Here is a 9,168-nt window from a genome sequence, read left to right as displayed (position 1 = left end):
GTTAAAAATTGTTGAAATTTAATTTGGACCCCGAAAGGTCATGTGAACCCCAGTTGAGAATCAATGATTTAAAACCCTTGAAGGTGGTGCCCCAGCATAGCCACAGTCTAATGACTGAATTCAGTAGAAGAGAGTAAAAACAATATATCTTATAATATTCCAGTTGCCATATCCTTTGACAATGCCAGGATCAGGTTCAACGCCCAGTTAAAAATATTCCACTTCTCTGACACCAGAAATGTTCTCACAAAAATGATGCAATTATTTCATTGAAACAAATACAAAAAAAAGGACCAGTTCCAACAATAATTACCTCTTCATTCAAGTGACTGAGTATTCCACAGACACTTGTACCTTTCATGGAATTCTCAAGCAGAGTCAGCAGGATATTCTGTATAACAAGATTAGGCAATTTGAATCTATCTGATGAGCTTCAGCACAGTTTCCATCCACACATTTTTATTCACAAGGCTTCAGTCAACCCAAGACTATGATAAAAAAACAGCCAAACTGCCTGACTATGAGACTGAACTCAGTACTTTGTGATTGCTAATCAACCTCTTATCTATTCTGGCATTGTTTCCACCACAAAATAATTTATTACTTAAAATACAAAAGTATTGATTTAATTTTTTTTTTCTGCCACATCTTTTGTAATTTTCCTCAGTGATGGAAAATAAATAAATATTTAAATGGTTGAAACTCTGAAAATAACGTAAGTCAAAATAGTAAAAACATAAATAAAATTTATCAAAAGAATACAACTGAGACCAAGATTTTACTGTTCTTTTTTTCTGTTGGCAGCACAGTATTTTGCGTAGGTTTCTGCAACTTACCATTTTTTATGGTATATATAAGAAGCACTTTTTTTTTTCAAAATAAATGTCTCAAAAAAAGAAAAATCACCCTGAGTCCTATATGCAAAGTTGGGTCTTTCATAAGTTTTAATGCAATAAAAACATTTTTTCCTAAAAATGTGCTGCTGAAATTGGGATGAATCTAATACATTCATGTGTCTTTTATGCCATCAAAGACTGAATTTATTTCTGGATCATCCTTCAAGCAGTGGAATTGGTTGAGGAAATAAGCATTAATGTCATATTTTTACAGTTTTTGGCTTACAAAGAATATAAAGAAACAAATGAAAGAAAGAGTTAATAAAATGGGTTTTTATTGGAAAACAGAAATAAACCTGTTCCTTTATAATTTCAATTGTTGCAACCAAATGGTCTTCTTTTTCAAACAATGACTGTTACGTAATGATTGTGTGTTATGAGGGGAGGACATCATCACGAAAAAACATCACATGAAACAAAGCAGATGTTTCAATGATCCGCTTTATAATAATCAACACAATAAAATGGCATTTGGTGACATAAATTTCCTTTTATACTCTGACTGAATGAAACCACTTTGCGTATGCACACACACACGCACGCACGCATGCACACACACACACACACAGACACACACACTCACACACACACACACTCACACACATGCAAGCACATGTACACATGCAGGTATATATACATGCATGCATATATACACAAATGCATACATGCATGCATATATATTTATCTGAATATATATATATATACATATATATTCTTTTATTCTTTTATTTGCTTCAGTTATTTGACTGTGGCTATGCTGGAGCACTGCCTTAATAGTCAAGTACATTAACCCCATTGTCCAAATGGTATTAATTTTATCAAACCCGAAAGCATGTAAAGTAAAGTTGACATCAGCATAATATGAACTCAGGACATAGAGATGGACGAAATACTGCTAAGCATTTTACCCAGCGCAGTAATGATTCTGCCAGCTTGCCACTTTCATAAATATATGTATATATTGGGTCATCACATAAATAATGTGAAAGCACGTAGCTTAGTGGTTAGGGCATCCGGCTCATGATTGTGAGGTCGTGAGTTTGATTCCCAGTGACATGTTGTGTCCTTAAGCAAGACACTTTATATCACATTGCTCCAGTCCACTCAGCTGGTAAAATTGAGCTGTGCCTGTATTTCAAAGGGCCAGCCTTATCACATTCTGTGTCACACTGAATCTCCATGAGAACTATGTTAGGGGTACATGTGTCTCTGGATTGCTCAATCACTTGCACATTAATTTCACGAGCAAGCTGTTCCATTGATCATATCAGCTGGGACCCTCGTCATCATAACCGACAGAGTGCTCCTACATAAATAATGCAGTTTTTTCAGTTGCATGAACTAAAAGTCAGAGGGGCACGGGATAAACTACCTGAGTGAACTTGCTATAAAAGAAGGTGGTTATTTTACCTTGTACTTAGCACCCCATGCTAAAGAAGGTCTTCACCCACATAAGGTGTTATTATCTGTTGGGTGGGATATAAAAGGTTTAATCCACTTTGAACTTTTAAACCCAAACCAAACAATAAAGGGGATCTACTGCAAGCAGTTTGGGTGGTTTAAGTCAATGCTAGAAGGAAATAGCACCAACTTTGGTTTCAGGATGAAAGGTGTTCTCGACCACATACAGTGAGAATGACAATTCAAATACTGGAGCAGTTTGAATGGGAAACGATTCCCCACCCACCATGTTCGCCAAATATAGCCCCATCTGATTATTATTTATTCCGCAGTCTTCAAAATCATTTGGACGGAAAAAATATGAATTCTGTAGATGAGGTCAGAACAATACTGAAGGAGTATTTTTCATCACAGGCAAGTGAAATTTTAGAAAAGGGGCCTCGCAAGTCTACCTGATAGATGGAGATGAATTGCAGAAAATGAAGGAAAGTATATTTTAGATTAAAAAAGAACTTTGTTTATCTTAATTTTAAAAATTAAAAGAAATATAAAAAGAACTGCATTATTTATGGGACGACCCTATGCATTTATTTATATATGTATGTGTATATATATATATATATAATATATATAATATATATATATATATATATATATATAATATATATATATATATATATATATATATATATATATATATATATATAATATATATATATATATATATATATATATATATATGTATGTATGTATGTATGTGTGTGTGTGTGTGTGTGTGTGTATTAAATAGAATGAGACAACAAAGCCAAGGCTGTGTAGCATTTTCAGGACATTTATAAAGAGAAAGTCTTACAGCTGTTTCTGGGATATTAGGGATATCCAATCATCAACGACACTGTGAGGTGGTTAAATAGAGGGAAATACTAAAGTTTATCAGGTTGATAAATGCAAAATGTATAATTACCAATTTCGTTAGCAGTTGATTATATGGTATTAGGTATTAAGCAACCTAGGTAATGAATTAAGTTTTTTGAACACAAATTTGGCAGTTAGTAATAAATAAAAGCCCATGAAATGAGATCGCAATTGCAGTGGGCTTTAGGGATCCTATATCTTACCTGAAGCGTTTTGTAGCTAGTATTTATTTTACTTGTAATGCTTGATACAACTGCATAAGAGCTTTTTTCAATGAAAGTCATGTATGATAAACAAAAGCAAACGTTTATAGCAAACACACAAATAGAATAATGGCATGTACAAAAATAAATGTTAGAGCATGCTTATGAGTGAACAGCATGTGTGAAGTAAGAATGATCAGTGAAAGTAATGTACTGTTATCAGCAATCATGGAAATGAAGTGAAATTATCAATGAAATGCTTTAGGGAAGTCTGATTGCTAACAGCTACAGTTTGGCGTAGATATGAAGATTGCAATAGAGGAGTAACTACTGTAAAGCTGCTTTGTAGATGACATTTTTGGTTTTTCTTTTGGGATCATACATGAATAAGTTGTCTGGATGGCCAACTCTGGAACAACCGACATAGAACTGTTCATGTGAAAAGTATGACGTTCAAAGGTCCAATCCAACAACTTTCAGTGATTGACCTTGTGCTTTGTTAATTTTGGTGAAACTGAGTTTGAGAGGGAACTAAAGTCACCACATAGTCTGTTGAGGTTAGCAAAATTTTCAGAATAAAAACGGTATCATTTTTGCCATTCCCCCTTATAATTTGTGACTCAGTGACGTGATCCATCATTTGTTTGACCACAAGGCAAGTTCCATTGCATAATGTAGTTGTGTTTAGATTGCATAGGAGGATAACAGGGCAACTGACTTTTAAGTGAAGTTCATGGGGAGAGAGTCCTGAAGGATGTTGGAAGTTGAGAAATTCTGTTGGAAAGTGTATTACCTGATTGGGGTCAATAGTGGTGTCAACTAATCTGTAATATCATTCTTGAGAAGGTAGCTTACTAAGTTAAAAGTGGTGACAGCTGCATTTGTAGGAGCAAGAACAGCCCTGTGCTAATGTGCAAATATCAGCAGTTTGCAGGGAATGGGCATTGTAAAAACTGTACAACTGTCACAGCTTTGTATGAATAAAAGCAGAGAATATATATAGTATTGATTAAATTCTGAATATATATAATATGATTAATTTCCAGATATGACATGGATTAATTTCTGAAGTGTTTAAAAAAATAATTGAAAGTTGATTTAAATTGCATGGCTACCTCAAAGAAGTGCTATGTGCAAATATCAGCAGTTTTCTGTGAATGGGCATTGTAAAAGCTGTAGTAGAAGACAAAGTGAAAGTAGCATAACTACGTTATCAAGAGTAATGTCTCTTGAAGCAACGATCGTTGGTATTTGTTATTTACTTATGAGTAGATGTTTTCATCTCCCGGGGGCAGCATTACACATTATGTGGAAAATTTGAAGTGTCTATGACCATCACTGGAACATAAGTGATGTATGTTCCCAGCATGAATGAAATTGGATGAAAAATATTGATTTTAAGGGGGATCAAGAAAAATGTATGTGTACACACATACACACACACACACACATCTTCCATTTTATTATATATAAGGTATATATATATACATATATAATATATATATGTGTGTGTGTGTGTATACATATATATGTATGTATGTAACGATATACATATGGATATATATATTATATAATCCAAGGAAAATAGGGATGAAAAACATCCAATCTTTCACTGGCTCCACAGTTAAATACCCAATTTTGCAGAGAAAAAAGAACTTTACAAATTACATGGGTATCTATTAAATTATAAAAATGATTAGAAAATGGAGATGTGTAACAATTTGCAATTCAAAAATTAAAATTTTTAATTTATTAGCATAATAATATATTATGTCATATTCTTATCATAATATTAATATAATACAATATAATAAGTAATAAATATTAAATATAAATCACATAATCTTTCCTAAGTGGTGATGATGATGATGAGGAGGAGGAGGAGGACAACGATGATGACAATAATGACAACAACATTATAGATTAGCAGACACACACAAACTCTCACACACACACACAACACACACACACACACACATATATATATATATATATGTGTGTGGGTGTGTGGGTGTATATATGTATATGTATATATGTATATATGTATATATGTATATATGTATATAGATAGATAGATAGATAGATAGATATAGATATATATGCTTGCCTGTTTGTAAATAGAGACAACATTACCTCTTGCACCCAACAAGGGACCCTCTACATGGTTACACAGCCTACAAGAAATAGCAGTCAATTCTCTTTCAGACGACATGCTGCTGTCTTATTGAACACATGTAGAGAGTATTTTGATAATTCTAAATATTGGTTTCAAATTTTGGTACAAGGCCCGTAGGTTTCAGGGAGAAGATAAGTTGAGCAAATCAACACTAGTGTTCTGCTGGTACTTATTTACTGATTTCAAAAGGATGAAAGACAAGCCAACCCAACAGAATTTATACACAGAATGTAAAGACAAGCAAAATGCCGCTAAGTATTTTACCTGGTGTGCTAATGATTCTGCCAGTTCACTGCCTTGATAATGTTAACTAATTCTAAGGCGGTGAACTGGCACAAATGCTAGCATGCTGGGCAAAATGTTTAGCGATATTTCGTCAGTCTTTACGTTCTGAGTTCTAATTCCACCAAGGTTGACTTTGCCTTTCATCCTTTCGGGGTCGATAAATTAAGTGCCAGTTGCATTCTGGGGTCGATCTAATTGACTGGCCCCTTCTCCAAAAATTTCGGCCCTTGCGCTTAGAGTAGAAAAGAATATTGACTAATCCTTTCTACTATAGGCACAAGGCTTGGAATTTGTTGGAAAAGGGGCTAGTCAATTACATTGACCCCAGTGCTCAACTGGTACTAATTTTACCGATCCTGAAAGGATAAATGGCAGAATTTGAATTCAGAACACAAAGGCAGATGAAATGCCACTAAGCATTTTGCCCAGCATGCTAACAACTCTGCTAGCTCACTGTTAAATTATGGAACAGAATAATAACAGTAATCATTTCATCATTGTTGAGCTAAGGAAGAATTACAAAGGAGTTGGATGATAAAATATGAAGCTGGTGACTCCTTGTTGAGCTAGGGAAGAACTATAACAGAGTTGGGTGATAGGATACTAAACTGGTGACCAAAGAGCTGATGTTTTGCATAACAAGAACACTGCTGTGGTATGTCTGTGGCCAAAACATTTCACTCTTAAATAACTTATACCACCAAGCTGTGAACAAATACTGAATGAGAGGAGTGATTACTACAGTAATTAGTGGGAGCACTGTGTACTTAATGATAGTTTGTTTTTTCAAAGTGTGTTGATTTAAAAACTTATTATTGTCATGATTTGGGGGAGAATCAATGCCATCAACATAACACTCCTGCTAGAAACAACAGCCAAATCACCTTCAAATTACAGATTAGGAAGCAATGAATACTGCAACACTAACTATGTGAAAAGAAAAGATGGGACAGCCATGGTTGGATTGTCTTTTATCATAGGCCTTTCCACTAGGGCTGAACCCAGGCTAAACAAAAAACCCAGTCATTTCTAGATAAAGACAAACACTTCAGTGAAATCATCGTGACCTGTTAGGTTATAAAACACACCATCAAATATGGAAAAGTATTTTGATTTACTATGTCATGTGATTTAAAGAAATAAATCAATAAGTAATTAAATAATAGATTTAAAAGAAAAAACAACACAACTAATAAAACATTTACTTAACAAAAATGCTTGTTGTTGCTTATATTAAAGAATAATTGTAAAAACGGAGGAGAGGCATTAAACTGCAATTCTGTAAATTTTCATAAAACATTAAATGAATTTTAGCCATTTTTATTTGTGCAAGTATTAGACATTTACATTAACCTGAAACTGGTAGAAGAAGAATACGCTTAAATTGCTTCTAGGTTTATTCTACTCAATATACTATGCTGCAGAGTTCTATTTATATTCAGAATGTTCCTGACCATCTGTGTTTAGTCATGCATAGCATGAAATACAAAATCCTTTCCCATTTTGCACTATTTGGAAATATACACACATTTCAGTCAGTTGACTGATATATAACATACTAAACTGGTTAGTTCAACCAAATAAAAAAGTTTCTAACTTGGTGTGTTCACTGACTGCAGAATGGGGAGATGCAAGAGATGAATGCTTCTGTGCTTGTGATTACGGTATGGAATTCATTTTGTAGGGAATTAGAAATTGGCCAGGGTGGTGAGGAGAAATATACATATATTGATATATATATAAATACTAGCAGTATCGCCCGGCGTTGCTCGGGTTTGTAAGGAAATAACTATAAGCATTTTTAGAGAGTTATAGCCAAAAAATAGCAAAAAAAGGGGAAAAAAATTATGGTAAATTTTTTTGAGTTAAAAAGGTCGAGTTGCGTTCCCTAGACAGTCTGTGGTTTGTGTTCTGATTCTCGACCCCATGTCGAATTTATCGATTATTTTCAGAACTGGGGGAACTTTTCAAAATTTTCGCTGCGTTAGTTTTGAATTATGACATTGGGCTATGTGTGTGTCAAGTTTCATCAGAATCGGTTGAAAGCCGTGGTCACGGTGAGGGTACAACCTAACAGACACACAGAAACACACACAGACAAACTGCCGTTTATATAGAGAGAGATAAATATACATATATCTGCATATGTGTGTGTGTGTGTGTGCGCACATACATACATGTATATACATATATATCATATATAGTGGAGGCACATGGCTTAGGGGTTAGAGTAGCGGACTTGCGGTCGAGGGATCACAGGTTCGAATCTCATACCAGGCAATGTGTGTGTTTATGAGCAAAACACCTAAGCTCCACACAGCTCCAGCAGAAGGTAATGGCGAACTTCTGCTGACTCCTTCGCCACAACTTTCTCTCACTCTTTCCTCCTGCATCTAGCAGCTCACCTGCGATGGACTGGCATTCCATCCAAGTGGGGAACCTATACGCCAATAAAACCGGGAAACCAGCCCATTATGAGCCAGGCATGGCTTGAGAAGGAACAAGCACATCATCATCATCATCATCGTTTAGCGTCCGCTTTCCATGCTGGCATGAGTTGGACAGTGCAACTGGGGTCTGGGAAGCCAGAAGGCTGCACCAGGCCCAGTCTGATCTGGCAATGTTTCTATGGCTGGATGCCCTTCCTAATGCCAACCACTCCATGAGTGTAGTGGGTGCATTTTACGTGCCACCGGCACAGGTGCCAGACGAGGCTGGCAAACGGCCACAAGCGGATGGTGCTTTTTATGTGCCACCGGCACGGAAGCCTGTCGAGGCGGCGCTGGCAACAGCCATGTTTGGATTGTTCTCTTATGTGCCACCGGTACTGGTATCACAGCTACAATTTCCATTGATGTTGATCGATTTTGATTTTTGATTTTGATTTTGATTTTCACTTGCCTCAACAGGTCTTCACAAGTAGAGTTTTGTGTCCCAAGAAGGAAAGGTATGCATAAGTGAACTGAGGCCATGGGTTATGGTCTCACTTGTCCTGCCGGGTCTTCTCACATTTTATATATATATATATATATATATATATATATAATATATATATATATAGGTCAGTAGAGTTAGAGGTTGGAATAACTGTCTAAGAGATAAAAAATCCATTTTCCTACCAGTATAATTACCTATGTTAACCCTGGACATACATATGCAAGCATATTATGCTCACAGGTTACAGGTAAGGACAAAGATAAACATGAGTTTATCAAGAATCAAATTTAAAATAAACAGAAAATGGAGAAATATTGATGAACAACAATTGACTAACATCAAAGTCTATGTGTAT

This window comes from Octopus sinensis, linkage group LG11 (assembly GCF_006345805.1).
Source record: "Octopus sinensis linkage group LG11, ASM634580v1, whole genome shotgun sequence".
In the NCBI taxonomy this organism is placed as follows: Eukaryota; Metazoa; Mollusca; class Cephalopoda; order Octopoda; family Octopodidae; genus Octopus; species Octopus sinensis.
This window is presented reverse-complemented; position numbering follows the sequence as displayed.